Source organism: Prinia subflava, chromosome 1 (assembly GCF_021018805.1).
Source record: "Prinia subflava isolate CZ2003 ecotype Zambia chromosome 1, Cam_Psub_1.2, whole genome shotgun sequence".
In the NCBI taxonomy this organism is placed as follows: Eukaryota; Metazoa; Chordata; class Aves; order Passeriformes; family Cisticolidae; genus Prinia; species Prinia subflava.
This window is the reverse complement of record NC_086247.1, coordinates 28,282,411-28,301,539: the sequence shown is the minus strand read 5'-3', so window position 1 is coordinate 28,301,539 and position 19,129 is coordinate 28,282,411. Positions and strand designations below refer to the sequence as shown.

The following is a 19,129-nucleotide window of genomic DNA, read 5'->3' as shown; positions in this document are numbered from 1 at the left end:
TGGGTTTATTGCTGAGGGTAACAGGAGGGCTGACGCTCTTGCTGCCCCTGTAGCGATAGCCCCATTGCCTGACGTTTTTGAGCAGGCCAAGCTCAGCCATCAGCTGTTCCACCAGAACGCGCCTAGCTTAGCTAGACGTTTTAACCTCACACGTCAACAAGCTAAGGCAATTGTTGGCTCGTGTCCTTCATGCCAGTCCCACGCTGTGCCTACCCTGCATGCCGGAGTCAACCCTCGCGGGCTGGAGAGCTGTGAACTCTGGCAGACAGATGTCACCCACATTCCATCATTTGGGAGACTGAAGTACGTTCACGTCTCCGTCGACACCTTCTCTGGCGCTGTCTATGCCTCTGCGCACGCAGGCGAGAGGGCCCAACATGTTATCCAACACTTTGCTCAGGCCTTCTCATTCATGGGCATCCCCAAGGGGATCAAAACAGATAATGGCCCTGCGTACAAGTCCAAGGAATTTGCTGGCTTCCTGCAGCAATGGGGAGTGGAGCACAAGACAGGCATCCCCCACTCCCCCACAGGCCAAGAAATTGTAGAGAGGACCCACCAAGAGATCAAGAGGGTCCTTAAACAACAGCAACAGGTGTTAAAGGTGGAACCGCCGGCAATCAGATTGGCCCGAGCCCTTTATGTCATCAATTTTCTAAATTGTTCCTTTGAAAATCCCAATCCGCCCATTACCATACACTTTGGGTGCAATAAGGAGTGGCAGTTCAATCCTAAGCCCCTGGTGCTGGTGAGATCGCCTGAGTCAGGGAAGGTGGAGGGTCCATTTGACCTGGTGACGTGGGGGCGTGGGTACGCCTGTGTCCTCACGCCTACCGGGATCAAATGGATACCTGCCAAATGGGTAAAACCATTCATTAAAAGGAAGAGGGAGCGTGACGACAGCGTCCCGCAGGTGGCTTCGGCGGCATTCCGCCGTCGAAGGCGAGTCTCCTCCAGACCCTCTCTTCCCATCCTGTGGGAATGGGACCATGACCTGTTCTTTACCTATTTCTGTGACCCAAATTAATAATTTTTGTCCCCCCAGTTTTGTTTTTCAGACCCGGACCCAAGATGCTAAGCCTCCCAACCGTGCTCTTTCTGACCAAGCTGCTAACATTCACCCAAGCTTGGACCGTCCCACAGTCGCGAGCCAACGTGTGGGTTCTGCTCGCGGAATCTATGGGACAGGATCACATCTGTCTCAGTCAAGCATCAGCCTCAGACCCGATGTCCACATGCCTCATGGGGAATCCCTTTAGACAGTGGGAAATGCCTGAAAGACTTCTCCATTGTGCCCACTGCATCAGTAAGACCTCCCACTTTAATCCTTTTATTGGCTGGAAGAATTTTTTGCTTTCCCTGCCAGATATGAAAGAGGAACCCCGAGAGCTGCGGCTCCTCGGAGCAACTACAGCTCCCGCCTGCATTCGTATTACCAATTCGGCCGACGCTTTAGACAACCGCACCAAGCACGCTTTTCAATCTGAAGTACTAGACAGAGCCCACTCGTGGTGCAAGAAGTTGGCCAAGGGAGTTCTTCCCCCTCAAATTCACAACCACCCCAAAAAGTTACCCAAGGGAGTCTTTCTGATCTGCAGAGATCGGGCTTGGGCAGGTATCCCCTCTCGTCTTTCTGGAGGTCCGTGCACCCTAGGGAAGGTAGGGCTGTTCACACCCAACAAGAGGCAAATTACAGATTGGAAAGAAAAGCAAAAGAAACAAAGTGGTGCACATGGATTGGCAGTTTCCAAAAAAGACCTTAGAAAATTAGACCCAGATTGCGATTCGGAAATTATTCATTGGAACAAAACTAAAGAGGTCGCAATCACAAATTTTGCCCCATGGGTCTCCTTTGCTAAGGCCATGGGGGAATTGGGACATTTAAAATGTTGGGTGGCGAAACAAGCAAATTTAACCTCCAAAACCCTATTCAACCTCCTGGAGGACGAGGAAATAATGAGGCAAGCTTCCCTCCAAAATCTGGCAGCCATAGACTACCTCTTACTTCTCCACGATCACACGTATGAGGAGTTTGAGGCTCTATGTTGTTTTAATCTGTCGACTCGGGCTGAGAGCACTCGAAAACTCATTGCACAGATGCAAGATATGATCAGTGACATCAAAAGAGAGACAGGTGATTGGATGAGCAACATTTTTAAAAGTTGGGGTTTATCTGGATGGGCCGGGTCCATTTTAAAAACATGTCTGTTGATTTTGTTTATTATTTTAATTGTTTGTCTTGCCTTCGGACTAATCAGGAGATCATTAATTAAGTTAGTTTTAAGTTCCACATCTACCCCCTCTCCGGCTGCTGCTCGGGTTGCCAAGGCCACAGCTCCTGAAGACGAGTTGAAGGAGCTTGGAAAGGAGCTTGAAGAAGAAAGTGACGGTGAAAGCCTCGCAGACGATTAGTGGCCAGCTCAACCACCTCGATTCGACAAATGTTACCTGGACTCTGAGCATCTGCCGGACCCCCCTCACTTCTGTTCTTTTAGTAAAAAGAAAACAGGGAGATGTGGCAGTGTGTTAATTTAATCGGTTAGGCTTTCTATACTTTTGTACTTGTTGGGTTCCCTGTACCCCACCCCTCGATTGTTCCTTTGTTTAACTCACATGACTCCGGCACCTGCCATGCGACACACGGTTAGCTGCCTGTCATTTCTCCCGCCTTTGTAAATCCCTCCTATTTTTCCCCTGATTAGTCCAAGTGATGTTCTATTACACTTGTATCCCCTGGCAACCTGCCCCGGTTGGCTGGCAGTGGCTGGCCACCCCCTTTGCCCCCCCTCCGAATCCTTCGGACAAAAACCCCCCGCACCCCTCTCCCCCCGAACAGTTTTGGGCTGAGGAGGTGTTTGCAATAAACCCTCTGTTCGTCTGAAATTGTTTCCTCCTTTCTTTCCACTGCCTTCCATCGCTCGCATAAGCCTCTGCCAGGCAAAGAACCCACAGGGTCAGTACTGCTTGCGAGCTCGCAGACTGACCCCCCCTACGACGCCTGTCGCTGTGTCTGGGCCAGCGGCGACAGAGCCCGTTGGCTCTCTGTGAGCACACCGACGGACCCCACCCTATTATGATTTCCTCTACTTTCAGGATTTCAAATGGGGTACCTTTTTCCCCAATATCTCATTTTTTAAATTCACATAGCACATTGATGTCAATGGCACTCTATTTACCTAATGTGATATTAGAACTGCTATACAGTAGAAAAATGAACGAGCAAAATTTTCACATTTTGAATGGCTCTAAATATAGTTTCTAATACATTCCTTATATTTTTGCATAGATTTTATGTAATAATCCAGTTATCTGTGAATATTCTTTGTTAAACAGTGAGGTACTTACATATATATTTATTTTGAAGACTCATAAGATAAAACTTAAATAAGAAAAAGCACTCATTCTGCTAGTGTATGATAACATGTGATCAATTCTGCAAAGCTCCTCACAGCTTTGACAAGAACTTTGTTTATAATAGAAATATAGAAGCATTTATGTTGGAAAAGACATTTAAGATCATTGAATTCAAGTGTTAAACCAGCAGTGCCAAGCCCACCCCTAAACTGTGTCTTTAGGTGACACGTCTACATGTCTTTTTAATATTTCCAGGCATGGTGACTTAGATATTTTAAAAATATCTTGACTAGTATCCACATCTTGCTTCATTGCTTCATTAACCTCCAGATGACAATATAAGTTACTCATGTATTTCAGGACTCAGTTGTAATGAGGTCATAGGAATGAGAATACTGGAAACCAGATCTATGATGAATGCTGTATTTGAAAGGGGAGACAATATAAGTTGGCACAACAATTTGTATGTTCAGACCACTGCTGGCTGTTCAATTTACTGCTTATATTCTTACACCTTACTTACATTCTTAAATCCTTGTTTGGTCTCCTTGAGCGTACTTTCTTTCCTGCATGGGAGAAGCATACTAAAATTAAACAAATATATGGCCCAAGAGTGATTATGTATAAGCAGTTTTTCTTCATTTCAGTGCTGGTTGTTTATGAAATATGCATAAGGCACAAAATTTGCATCTGCAGATGCACACACATTGCAGATCCTGCATCTGTTGGTTAAAATCAAAACAACAGTAACAAGAATTATCAAAAACAGCAAATGGAAAACTTCCCCTTCAGAATCTCTTCAGTTAAATCTTGGGGGAATATTCAAAGCAATGTGCTCTTTGCATTGTGGTTGTTGTCGTTTTTTTTTTTTTTTTGTTTTTTGTTTTTTTTTTTTTTTTTTTTTTTTTTTTTTTTTTTTTGTTTGTTTGTTTGTTTGTTTTGTTTTGTTTTTTTCCTGATCCTTCTGAACCAACTACTGGAAGTGGAGGTTTTGTAACAACCTGCAACAAACAGTTGTGTTATTGTGTGTTGAAACTTTACCTAGTTTTCTCATAACCATGATTTTAACTTCTTCAGTAACTTTGAGACTTCGATGGCTTTGGTTACTGGCACAAGCGGAGTTGTTCAATCTGTGATATAGGTTATGATGCTTTGCTTCCTAATTTGATGAAGTTTGTAGAAAAAAGAAACCCCAAGGATATTTATAATCAAGGCATGCAGGTGCATCCCTCCAGGTTTGTCACAATCTGAGGCATTCTTTGCTGGCATAATTCCATGATTCCCTTGTACTGAAATTCAAGCTACACAAGAAAGGCATTATTGCAATATCTGGGTTACTCTGTGTTAGGAGGCTGACAGGTAAAAAGAAACAAAGGCTCTGATGCTCTGTATCAACATCTATGACAAGCTGCATTGTCAAATTTTATTGATAATTAAGGTAGTGATAGAGCTTAATGAGAATGTAAAAACTGTATGGTTATTTTTCAGAATTAAGTTTTTAAACTTTTTTTAGCAATCTGAGGTTGAAAATGTATTTTGCTCATTTAATTACGTAATTTGTTTAAAAAAATTTCAGAGTGCCTAGAGATTTTCATAAGGATGTTTCCTACTTCTGCACAAATTCAATTTCCTTTCTGTTATTAAATGAATTCTAATAAGATTAAGATTAGGTTAAGCAGAACCTGAAGATTTCAAATGTTTTTCCTCTGGCAAGATGAAAGATGAAGAGTTCTTTTTGCAAAAGAAGTCAGAGGGAACAGAAGGCAGCAACTTTTTTCAACTTTTGTGTATGCCACAACTTCTTTTGTCTCCTTTTGTACACTGAAGTATGTTTTCCACCCAAAAGGTCTCATACTGAGCACATTCAAAATAGATGCCACTAGAGCCACAGACCATAATGGTTGTGCCTTTGGTGTGATGGTGTGTATCTAAGAGCATTTTAATGTTTTTAAAATAACTAGAAGCAATTTTTTTCTATATTTAATATAGAATGTCAGTAATTGTCAGTAATTGTGCCTTGGTCCTTTTTCACTTGATAAACTTTGGGTAATGTAAATAAACTATGGGGAGATCTTGGAGGATGCAAGCAGTCCTCTCTATATTGGTTGTCTGTGAAATCATTAAAACTATGTCATGTTACTGAGGAAATCTAAGTGTGATATAGCCGAGGGTTTTTTGCACTATGATCACAAATCTGGACAAAATATTATGACTAGTTGTATCTATTTTTATATAGAACATGAGAAGTCAGACAATCCAGTTATAACAGCTATTTTTTCTGTTCCTAAAACTCAGGGTCATATGGGTTAAGAGTTGTAGTAGCCTGAGCTTTCAAAAAGAAATCCTGTAGGAAACATATGCCCACTATCCAATGAAGCACGAGATTACCTAGCAGCAGTTAAAGCCCCTGTCGAGGACTGGGAAGCAAAAAAAAGCCAAAAGCATTTTATTTCTCTTTTGAAACAACTCTCTCAAAATAAAAATGTTTAACATTAGAATTAAAAGGCCGAAAAGCTTCTACCTTTATTTAGCTTTAAAATAGTAAAGCAAGTCAGCGAGGTCTAGCAGGTCTACTAATAAGTTGAATAGGGTTATGAAGGAACTTGGTTCCATCCAAGCTCTTGTCCCCACATCTTTAGTAAACAAAATCCGAAATCTTGTATCAGATTGTTTTTACAATTTGTCAAGTATTTTCGGTCTTTAATATGCTGAAATAGTTTCACATAAGTATAAGGGACTGTTTAAAAAAACAGCTGTTTTGGAAGCCCAGAAGATAAAGGGCTAACATGTACATATCACACAGCAGCAATAGCCGGGTAGCCATGGAAACAACCCAGGACTGTTGGTAAGAACATGCTGTGTGCAAAAAGGCAAGAAGGAACAGGATGTAACTGGAGATGGGGGCTATATGGAGGTTGGGCAGCACTCTTCTGGACAGACAAATCTGGCTCTTGGAGATGAGCACAACACACTGCAGTGCAATTACAAGAATGAGGTCAAGAAGCAGGAGTGGACTGATGGTCAAAGGTTGGTCCACCAAAAACCCCCAAACCCCTTCAGCCCATTTCCAGAATGGTCTCAAAGAATGAACTGCACATGAAAATTGTTTAGCATAGGAAGTGAAAAACATAGCCCCAGGGTGGGGAAAGCTTAGTTATAAAAAGGTATTCTCACAGAGCCCAGGTGGTAAACCCCCAGGACCCTGGACACCACATCAGCTGGGTCAGTGCTGGAGCCAAGACTGATGATCATTCTTTCCTCCTTCATTGTTCTGCTGAAGTTTGAAAAATAAACCTTACATTGTAGTGATAACCTTTGTTGAAAGTTTGTCTTTTTCTCTGACCATCTTTCTTCTGTAGGTTAAGGTCCCAGCCACCTGGACTCACCAGTTTCCACACTTTTGGCTAGATGTCAACCACTTCTGATCCTTCACTTCTGAAAAAATTATCTCAGGTATGTTAATATTTCTCAGGAATTTTTTTATGAAGTTGTTTAATAGGTTTTCTGTTACATCTTTCTTTTTACCTGCGGCTAAAAGTAATTATTAAATCAATTAACTTCCTGGACAAATCCTTGTTTTAAATTATTTCCTTAAAAATATAAGTGTCCTCTATAAACTGCTTTAGAAAGAACAAAACACATTTTTACTGCTAATAGTATATTGGAGTTTTCAAATGTTACCGAAAATGGGCTTTGATATTTGTTGGTTTAAGTTAAAATTCTATTAAAAACCTTTACCATTTTTAAAAATGAAAACATGCTGTACTGAAGAAATGGCATACAATATTTCAAGAAATTAGTATTTTTTGGTGGTATATCCTATTTTTATCCTATATTTTTTTCAGTATTAGTACATATGAAATGGTAGAAACACAATTATACATTTTATCATCATACTGAAATACCAGAATTTCTTCCACCAGAACTGGAAGGATTGCTTGGATAATCAATGGAAATGCCTTATCACTTACAGCATTACAAGGTTTCATTTATATATACATTAAGCACATCTTTCCAGAACAAATCACACACTTCTTCCTGTGCAATGGCACAGTTGGAAGCCTGGTATCTTGAACATGAGAATGAGGACTAATTTGAAGAACTGTTGTTTTCATAATTCTAATTTTAGTATAGATTTCTTTTACTAAAATATAATAATTACTGCCTATGCAATACATTTTTCCTCATGATTTATTTTGTAAGTAATAAAAGACCTAAATTAGAAATTTTTTTGCAAGATATTCTGGAGAAAGACATAGCAAAAATATCAAAGACCAAGAAGAAATTAAAAGCACCCAATATTTATTGTTTGGATCAGGAATAATGAAGTTAAGAAAAAAAAATCATAGTTTGTTCTCCTTGTGCATGATCTTTGACAGAACAGATTTGGCAATAATGCATAAACAACCAAAGACAAGATCAGAACAAGGCCTTGAGGAGAGTACCTAAAAGATCTTGATGTCTTACATTACTTCTCAGAAACTAATCCATCAGCTCAGGAAAGGTCTCTACTTCCTAAATTTGCAAAAATTTGTAAAAATCATTGCAGTCCTTAGAAGGTCAGCATATAGGTCAGACATATAGATTCTTCCTGTGATGTATTAGTTAACCTCCTATGGCATGTTTCTTATCCTTCTCATGTTTGATTTTGAAAAGGAGTCTAGTAGCATTTTCAGGAAATGCCAAATTTCAAAGTTATCAGCTGTTACCACGGATAACATCTTCCTAATTTCATTTAACAGCATGGACCTAATTGTTGCAAGGATAGGTCATAGACAACAAATACCAAGCAACAAGGTCCTTTGTGTTGCATAAAAGGTGGAAAACCAGATTTAGTAAAGATTCTGTAAGAAAAGCTCTCCTCCCTAATGGGAACTCAATCTCCTTACAAACCAATGTCAAAATATTTGTACAGCCATGAAAAGGAGGACTGACAGGACACTTCTGTACTTCTTTTATGGCAATTTAAAACATTTCAAAGGATTTCCTTTCTGAATGCAGCCAAATGCCCAGTCCAGCCCACACCTACATTGGCAAGGCTGCAGAGTGCAAAGGGACAAAATGAGGAAATGTGAAAGTAGAGTTTGCAGCACAGCACTGCTGAGCATTCTGTGAGTGATACAGAAGACTTGCACATATGGGTATTTGTAATATGTTAGATAATGTCACCAGAATGGCTAGGAGACATTTTTAGCTCTCTGAAGAATTTTTAACCCTCCTCTTTCCCTCAGGCATCTTCTAACTCTTGTTTCTGCCTCCTACTTGCCAGATGTGTGCCACGGTTCTCCCTGGACTGCAAGAATAGCTATCAACTTGGATCAGGCATAATTGCTTTAAGTTGATGTCACTTTGTCACCCTGCCTTTGCTACAGGTCACGGAAGATAAGGACTCACAACTGGACACAGTCTCTCCACTTGCCCTAAGCCACTGCAATCTCCCAGGCATTATATTTCTTGAACTTGATGTAAGACTCTATTAAGTATCCATTGATGTTTGCATAATTCTGCAGTTCAAGAGTCTTACTATCTACAGCATTTATTAATTAGCATGAGCTAAATTTTCAGTAGGAAGACATCATATAAATTCCAGAGAATGAACACACTATTCATGGAATTAACTGGGCAAGGTTTATGGGGAAAAGTAGCATATTTTAATTCTTTTTATTAAAGGCTTACATATTTTGCCCTGTTTTTACCACCAGAACAAGTAGAATTCAGGGTCTATTTTTCAAGTCAGACACAAATCTTGAGGTCCTTGACCTCCATTTAGGAAATTAGTGTTTTTATAACAGAGAATAAATTCTTTTCCTTTCTTGGTGGCACGTGAATGTTTCTGGAGTGGGGAAGAGTGTTATTGGACTTTATCCTGTCTTTGTTCAGCCTGCAGCCCATTCTTCATGACTTTGTCATTTGATTATCTTGATCAAGCTGATTAAGGGCTTTATATATTGCCTCTTCAATTTTCTGTCCTTGTGAATGTTGTCATGGAGGAATAAAGAACAGAGAACTTCAAAGCAATTCCCACAACTCAAATCCAAACTCCTACCTACACCAGAGACAGAAAAAGAGTGGCAGTGAGACTGAGCATTTCTGAATCTTTTTAGGCTTTCTTTCAATGCTTCTCAGAAATGTGGATATTTTCAGTGGAGGAAGTGAGATTGCTCTGGCTTTGCTTTTTCAATATCCACTACTTTATGATAAAAGAGATTATTAAAGAAAGCTGTGATGTGTCAATGCACAGCAAAATTGCACTGAACCCAAGGATAAATGTGCACAAACCATGCATCCCCTTTTTCCATTCTAGCATTTATATATTATTTATGTCTGCACTGAGAAAATGAGAAAGATATTAATAAAGTCTTTTTTAATGTCACTTAGCAGTATTTCAGCATCTACTTTCCTTTCTACTTTGCTACAGGCCACTAACAGCAAGTTCTTTCTATATTCTCATTCAGAAGAGAACAATAACTAGATGACCTTCTGATCGTATCATATTATTATTATGCTGTGTTGTGATCAAATATAAAGATAAAATATTAAATGTAAAGTAGCCTTGAGCTTTTCTAGGGAAACGTAGCCACAGAAGCCATACTTATGTGTCTATCCTCATATTTTTGTCTTTTGGGCAGAGTGAGAATCTGAGAAAGAAAAAGTGTCTCCTTTTTAATTTATTTCAGTACAAAAATCACTCTCCATTTTGTTGAATGCTGACTATGTAGTTTTCTATAAGCAAATTCTAACTATTTTGCTTAGGAGACAATAGTGTACCAGGCTAAATACGATGCTGTGCTAAAGTATTTCCCTCTTTTTCAAGATAGGATTTTGATCAGGCCACCAGGTTGTCTAAGCCTGCTATACTACAATGCTCAACAACGTGAATGATTATAAATTTAAGCTCTGAGCAAAGTGTGAAGTTGGAAAACATAAATGTTTTCCAAATATTACAGTTAGGAAATGGCACCTAAGGAATTTCTAGCCCCTTCAACAGCACCTGTTACCTCTTTTAGGACAGTGGCAGTAATTTTACAATGCCTTGTAGAAACAAAATCCTACATCAATTAGTGGACATAAAAGAGTTAAAGGTTCATTACTTGTATGTGTTCTTATTAGAGTTAAGAAGACCTATATCTCTGTTTGCTTCTTCCAGACCAAATGAAGTAGCTAGGTAACTTGAATTTCTTATACAGCAGAATAAATAATTTATTATTCGATTACTTACTAAACCAGAAAAAAAATATTAAAAAACCCCAACAAAACCAAACCAAACAAAAAACAAAACAAAACAAACAAACAAACAAAACCCCAAACAAAAACCCCCAAAAAACAAACAAACAAAAAAGACAAAACAAAACCAAAAAAACCCCACACCAAAAAACCCCCAAACAAACAAACAAACCCCCAGAACAAAACAAGAAACACCCCAAACCCCCTCCCCCACCCAAAAACCACCAAGAAAACAAGCACTGTTGAAGTATTATTCCAAACAATTTTTCTCTGCTTGGTGAAACAATAAAACACCTGGGGGCATGATCTAGACAGTTCATTCCACTGAAACCAACTTTTTGGTTTTTACCCCAGCCTAAGTACCACACAGCTACTCACTAACTACTGCCATTCTTCCCTGGTGGCAAGGGGAGTAGGATTGACACTGACTAGTTTGGATCAGCTGTGCTGGCAGTGCTCCCTTTCAGCTTTTTGTGCAGCTCCTCACTGGCAGATCATGAGACACTGAAAAGTCCTTGACTTAAAGGAAGCACTATTTGGCAACACTTAGAGCATCAGGGTGTCATCAACATTATTCTCATACTAAATCCAAAACACAGCACTGTACCAGCAACTAAGAAGAAAATAAACTCTATCCCATCTGACAATCAGTTGTTTTAGAGTAAAAAAAAATTAAATATCTGCACTTTCAAGGCCACTTCCTTAAACTGTTTAAATTGTCACTAGTTTCAGTATGTTTCTGGACATGCATTTAAATCAGCTTTAAAGGAAAGTTTTGAAATTCTCAGTTTAATTTCTTACTAACCATTGCTCATAATCCTTTATGCAACACCCTGAGGTCTGTAAAGCTTTCAATAAATAAGTTTAGATGTGACTGACCTAATTACAGGGTGGAGTATTAGCTGTCCAGAACAGATGAGAGTGCATGAGAATCTGAAGTGAGCATCTTACACTGAGAAAAACACAGCATTGAAAGGTTCCTCATTAAGCAACACTTTCTTCAGCTGAAGAGAGCAAGATGAAATCTACTAAGGCATTTTAGCACATAATTAGAGTTAAAAATTAAATTCCCTAGAAATACGGTTTGATTTTAATTTTGGTTCCTTCTGTGAAGGTCTTCCATACAAATGTCTGGTGATCACACCAGTATCTCTCATGGAAACCTTTCAGTAGCCCTTCCACCTTGCCCTTGGCCAATCATTTCTCTACCATCCTCTCTAGATGTGTTTTTCAGCAGAACAGCTAACAGGTAAATTTCACCAGGAACTTCTTTGTCTCTCTTAGTACTTTATTAGGCAAATCTCTTACAGCCCCAGTTTATTCTAGCCTTCTAACTTTGCTGTCCTGGAATTCAGCCAACTCCTTAATGCATTTCTCAACTGATGTACTGCCCTTAGAGAGCCCCTGCAGACCTTGAAATTTTAGATCTGATGCCACTGTCTATTTTTCAGACTAAAATACGTAGACAATTTGGACTTGTCTTTTCAAAGATTAGCCATTTTATTTTGAATACAACAGCCAGATACAGGAAAGTGTATAATATCACAGAAATGCTTTAAAGAGTAGGAAAAAATGAATTTAAGCGTAAAGAAGCCTGGATTAAAAAAAAAAAAAAAAAGTTGAAAGTGTCAAAGATAATGATATGGTAAGTACAGAATCCTTGGGTTTTATTAAGTAGGACTGCATTTAGCAGTCTAAAAGAAGCATATAGAATCACAGAATGATTTGGTTTGGAAGGGACCTTCAAGATCATCTAGTTCTTACCCCATACAGCAATTACATTTATTTTGGATATTTCAACTATAAAGTTTTCTGAATATATCAGGAAACATAACAGTGCAGGTCAGCTGTCTTTGTCCAGATCTCTTTCTTTTCTCTTTCCATTTGAATAGTCAGATAATTTCTTTAATGCTATATTAACTTTATATTTTTTTTCTTTTTATTGAAAATGGGAATGAGGTGCATTCACCACGGCTGAAAATCTCCTCCTGGTAGGCATGGTCACACATGACATAGTCCTTTATCCTTCATAAAGCTGACACAAAACTCCCCAGTGTCTGTTTAGATAATGTAATTGAATTAATCACTTATAGCAAGCTGCTCATGAGAGGGATATAAAGTAACAAATGTCAGACCTTTGCCAGAACAGAATAAGACATTATTGGTAAAGAGAGTTTGCATTATACCCAGCAGCAAATTTTTGAGTACTCTTCATGTTTGTATGAAGATATATTGCGGTGGCTGAACTGAGAAAAAAAATTAAAGTTTAATAATGATAAGATCAACTGTAAAGACATATGAGTGACTAGGTGATTTCCAAAGATTCATATGTGCTTCTCATTTTCTTTATTATTCTTTTTTCCCCCTTGGTAGTTGTTATCCACAGGTTGGACAGCAATTGAAAGTTCACCAGGATAATTCCATCAAATGTCTTAAATGACATTGCATATTGTGCTGGTTTTGCATTAGTTGACATTTGGTAAGGAGAGAAGAGACCCACAAAAGTAATTTTTCTAAGAAAAGCTGTGACAAAAACCAATCAGTAATTAGTTTTGAATACTGACATCTAGTTAGACCACTAGAAAGTTGAACACACCTCTGTGAACACACATGTTAAAAATCAAAGGGTAATATATGTCGCAATGTAATTCGTGCTAGACATTTAAACTGCAGCACTTTCTACCAAAGCCGGGTGATGGGAAAAGCAATGTGCACCAAGTGATTCAGATACCAGAGGCGATGGCTGTCTTCAGAGATGTGTATCTCAGAGGATTACTCGTCTAACGAAACCCCTGCGATATGCATTTGATATCTATCCAAGATAAGATAATATTCATCGCCAGAAGTGTATTCCTAGAGATTTTTGTATGAATTATTCACCCAATTCCAGGAAAACTTTCATCATATGCGGCAGAAAGAAATAAAACTATATTAATATGCTAAAAGGGATAAGACCAACGAAAGGAAGCAGATAAAGCTCCTCCAGTATCCCGCAGAGACTGGAAGATGTATAAGAGGTGAACCTGCAAAAGCAGCATTGGAGAACCATGGGGAATTCGGTGTGATAGAGGCCAAATTCAGGTTCCCCCTGGTTCTGATCACCAGGCTCTGTGCCGATTTGCTTGTGGCTTTTTCCAAAATTTATACTTTGATTACTTAATAAATTCCTTTAATTATTAAATCGGCCGATTCATTTATAACAGAAGGGAGCCCGGGAAAAGCTCTCTTTCCTTCCAGCCTGGGAAGAGGTGATGAGGCACTGGTGGGGTTGGCTTAGCTCAGCCTGGCGGGGCTGGGCCAGGCTCTGCTGCTGCTGTGGCACTGGCTGGGCTGGGCCCAGCGGCTGCCAGGCATGGGGAGGGCAGGAGAGAAGGATCAGGATCAGGCCCCAGCGGCTGTTAACTTCCTGCTGCTGAGCCGCTTTCCCCACCCAGCAAAGCGGGGCCCCAGCAGCTTCTGGGCAGAGAATGGGGCTGGGCGCATCCCCGTGCTGCTGCTGAGATAGATCCCACCCCGCAGGGCGGCCTCTGGTGATTTCTCCACCGTAACCCACTCTGGCTGCCACTGCCAGGCGCTCTTGCCGTGGGGCTGTCCCAGCACTGCGAGACACCATGCGGCTGAGACCAGGGGCAGCTCTGCAGCCCTGCAGTGGCCCCGCAGCTGAAACTGAATGCAGCCGGAGCGCCCAGATCCCTGGCACAGCCCCAGCATGGCCTGGATCTACCACCAACCATCATGACCTCCGCAGGCCCCGGGCGAGCTATTAACCCTTTCCTTCCACAGATGAAACCTGCAAAGCACTAATCCTCTCTTAAGTGATAGAAAAGGACAGAGTGAAGACATGTAGAGAGACAATATGAAGGCATCAAGGTCATTGAAGGAGGAGTCAAGTCCTAGATGAGAGGAGAATTAAAAGATCCCTATTCTCAGGCTGAAGATCTTTTGTAAGGCCATTTTGATGGACTGTAATGTACTAGACTATCCATTTAATTTATAGAAACAGGATGGGGGAAATGAAGAGTGTTCAAATTGCAGATATGAGCGAAGGCATTTGTTTTGAATCAAGTAAATGTTGAAGTAGCTGTGATCTCATGAGAAGTTTGAACAGAGAGAGAGAGAGGGAGAGGGAGAGGGAGAGGGAGAGAGAGATGAGATGAGATGAGATAAGATGAAGACCTCTCCCAAGGAGAGATGAAGATGATTTAAAAAATAAATGAAGAGAATCTTTGCTTTTGAATAGCTCATCCTTAAAATAGTACCCCATGAGTTTATCATAGCCCATAATGCAGCTGTGGGAAGGCTGCATGAAATGGGAGGCATTTCATGAATGCAGATTCCTGGGCGGCTGCTATTTGTGAGAATTGAAGCCACAGGAGAACTGTTTTCCTTGTGGAGAACTTTCCATCACATAGAAAAGGAGACTTCCCTCTCTAAAGAACTGATGAAAGACTGTTTTAGAGGTGGCAAATTGACCTAGGTTCCAAGTTTTTTCTCTATACGTTGTCAGTGAGAAGGGACAGAAAAGTTGTGGGTGAAGGAGAGGTGTTTTGAAGGTTTTTTTTCTGATTCTTATCAAAATTTTCTCTTTTGTAGTTTTGGTAATAGAGCTTTGTTTATACCCTTTAAGTTTTGAGCCTGCTTTGCTTTCCTCCAAATCATATGTCACAGCAGAAAAAGAGTACATAATACTGGTGGGTGCTCAACTCACCACAGAAACTGCTGCATTGGCCTGGAAATCGAAAAATTGGGGAAAAAACACCACTACACTAAATTGGTGTTTCTGCCTGGTTATCAGCCTGAAACCACCACATGCCACATATGTAAATCTATTCTGATAGAAAATCTCTCTCAAAATGGCCAAGTATCCCAGATGAGACCCTATCACACAAATGTACAAAGTGAGGCCTCCAAAATAAGTAGGACAATAGCTTATTTCAGTTTTGTTTTCAATAGTGTCTTATTTAAATTATGTAAAATGTAATAGAGAACTGTGCATTGAAATAACTGAAATGTGTAGCCAGCTACTTTCAGAGATATTCTAATTGTTTTACTAAGAAAATTCCATAGTCATTGGTACATGAACACAGAACTAAGAATTGATTAAATCATTTTGCTAGACGATTTGCATTAGGTCTCTGGATTTTAGATGTTTAATGAATGTTGCTAATTTTATGGAAGAATTCCCCCCGGAAGCTCCTGGGGCCCTTGATTTTTTCTTCTTCAATGTCAAATATTTTATGAACAAGTTTCTTCATGGTGGAAGATGAGAAATACTTAATATGCTGTAAAACATTTGATATATGCACAAGACCATAAATTTTGTTATCTCTAAGAGGTAAATTCTGCTCTCAGGGTTCTTTCTTTATTTTTAATTCCTCTGTAATTGTAGAGAGCATTTCTGAGCAACTACAGTAGTTCTTACTTTACTACTCAGTTCTTACTATGTAAGGACAGCAGATAAAACTAACAGCTTGCATACAATATAAATATTAAAGTAATTTCGTAGAAGTTGCACTTTCTTAGAAGTCTAACCTTTATTTCTTGTAATAAATTATTCTATACAAAAGACACTGTGTTCAATAATGTTAATCACCTCTCAAAAATATTATTAAAGATACGTCAAAGTTTTACTACGTAAAGATACTAATAAAATACTGAAATTTAAATCTACCAGGCTTCCTTCTCATCAGATCCCATCCTTCTTAAATATGTCACCATTGTATTATGTATGCCTTCTTTCTCCCTGACCTGTGTATCTGTCTCACTTTTTCCCTCAATCAAATAAGTTAAAGGAGAGATTGTCCCTTTATCCCTATTTCATCTATTATTCTATGAGTTCCTGAGATTCTATTCTGGTACCTTTAAGGTCTATTTATCATAAAGGGGCCTGTTTGTTTTGAGTGCCTGAACTATTAAGACCTTTCTTACTGATTCTGTAGATCAAACAACATCTTTCACCTAAATCTTTCTAAGTAGATTTGTGGCTGGTCACGATGCCATGGCATAAATCTGATTTTTCACAGCATAACTTGGGCCTATGCAATGTGCATGCTAGGATATATGAATAAAAGTCACAGGAACTGACTGCAGAGGACAAAGAAGCAAGTAAAATATCCTCCATCCATCTGCATTTTATCTCTTCTTTGGAAGTTTGATTCTTGAACATGACTATTCTCCTCAGCTTCAACTTTGTCAGGAAACATGCATCACACTCCTGCCCAAATATCATGTAAATTGCTTTTTTTTTTTCCTTATGAAACTCTCCATGACAGCAGAATGCTCTCCCAGGAACAGAATGACGGATTCTCTTCTCCTCAAGTAACACGACCAATCCTGTGACAGTGCAACACTTTGACAACTTCTATCAAGGACATCTGTTCCTCCCACGAGAGTAAAATATCTTCTCTAATATCAGGAAGTCATGTTGCTGCTTTCTCACAAGTAACTTTGGAGTAATGTGTTCCTCCATTTTTCAAATGCAAGAGCATGAGGAAGCTCTAAATATCTAGTTTTCAGAGAGCAGATACTCCGTGTTTCACTCTAAACTATTTTGCTTTGAGTACTTAAAACCACCAGTCACTTTTGAAAATAGAGACGGAAGTCTCTAGAAAATCACATCAGAAGATGCAAAGATACCTAATTATCACCTCCCTGGAAGGAATCTACTGCAAGAAGTTCTGCTGTGACAGCCACACACTGCTGGGGATTCTCTATCAAGATATTATAGTAGCTTAATTCTTGTATTTTTCCTGACACTTTAAGGAGTTCTACTTTACTTGCAGTTGCTGAACAGCCGTAGTCAAATCCCCAAAAGATTTTAACAATCCTGCAAGAGATTTTTGCTGAGTTTAACTGCACTAATTATCACTATTTTCAGGTACCAGTACTTACATAGTGGAGAACAACACACATATAAAACAGCAGGGAAACTCACAAAATAGCGTTATTGATGACTTCAATAAGCCTAGTTGTCTCTACTGTCCTGATTCAGAGTCATTAAAATAACGAATTCTTGCAGAGGTGCAACTCTTTCTGATGAGAAAGAGCTGTACTATTTGAAGTTCAAAGGGATAGATAGATAGATAGATAGATAGATAGCATAAATAAATAAATAAAACACAAATAAATAGAAGAACAGGAAGTTAAAAAATATTGCAATTGTGTTACTTGGAATTCCCTCTCCACCTCAAATATATCTTCAATAATATTCTGAAAGATAAGAGATAACAGCAAATGGCCAAAGATGCACATAAATATATACATATGTGTATATATAGGTCTATATCTATATAAACAGCCAAGGACTTCAACAATAAATGATTCTGCAAAGTATCAGGAACTTTAAATTTTAAACTATAAAGAGACATATTCCCATCAGTCTTCTGACGAAATGGAGAAGGAATACATGTTTATCAGTGCTGCCAGTAATTATCTAGAAAAAGAAAGTTATAACCTTTATCATGTCAGGCTGCTTAAGTTACAATATACAATTTCTGAGGTGCTGTCAAGAACAGTTAGCTAATAAGAGTTCTGCTGGAATGCAGTGACAGTGTGCTGACAATCTCTAAGTCTATGCAAGATCAAGGCGACTTAGAACATAGTACCAATTATCTGTTGGATATATAACAGTCCCCTACAACTGTCATGTTTGCAGAGAGAGAAGTGAGAATGAGGAGAGACGTGGTACCATGGTCTTTGGTGCTCTGAGCTAGGAATGTCTCACAGAACATGCTGAGGATGCAGCATCACTGCTACCTTCATCCTTCATGAGGTGCTGTGTATTTGTATTTTGGCTGAATAGGTTGTCTCTAGGTGTGCTAGCTCAGACCAGTTAGAGAGCTGACAGGAAGCAGAGCGATGTTACTTGGTACAGAAGAACCTATCACCAAATGGAATATAAATGCAGACTGTCATGACATGAATCATTCTTTACACAGCAAATAAAAAGCAAGAGCAAAAATTGAACCTAGGGTGTTTCCTAGCAGTCATCTAGCAGCATGAGAGGAAACTGTTGTAAATATTTCAAGTTACAGTCCTTGGCAGTAAAATCATAGTAGGTGTTGCTAGCAATGCTCAGTTTAACAGGTCAGCCAGTTGCAGTTATTAATCTGGAGATACTGGCAAAAATGAAAACAAAAAAAAAGTTGTATTGATGAAAAATTGAAAGTTAAGTATTATCTAATATTCTAATGACTTTATTAACATTTTTCACAGAAAAGTTGGGGTTTTTTTAGAGTTTTCTATTGCTTGAAATATAAAAATAGGCATTAGAAACACTGGGGGAAAATATATTTTCTCTTTTGCAGCCCACCAGAAAAAAAATTACTATAATTTGGTCATAGCTGTATAAATATGAATTTAATATTCCATTGTCTTGAACAACCTGAACTATAAATTGTGGAGCCACAAATAATTTTTCCTTATTCTATTCATAGAATTATCTTAAATTATTCTAAATTTTTTTGCAAAATTCTGCAAATACCATAAGAAATTCTCTTTCACTGGCCAGGCATAATTACTTGGGAAGATTAAGAATTGTGAATGTATTCAC

General features: G+C 39.0%; 1 long non-coding RNA gene across 1 annotated transcript in view; it reads left to right on the top strand.

The window, feature by feature from the left end:
* LOC134547756 (uncharacterized) overlaps positions 1 to 14,600 on the top strand; it is a 239,867-nt gene extending 225,267 nt beyond the window's left edge. The window contains exons 4-5 of the long non-coding RNA XR_010079594.1: positions 6,714 to 6,807; positions 8,624 to 14,600. This is a non-coding gene — a long non-coding RNA (uncharacterized LOC134547756). The remainder of the gene's footprint in view (positions 1 to 6,713; positions 6,808 to 8,623) is intronic.
* Positions 14,601 to 19,129: the final 4,529 nt, after the last annotated feature.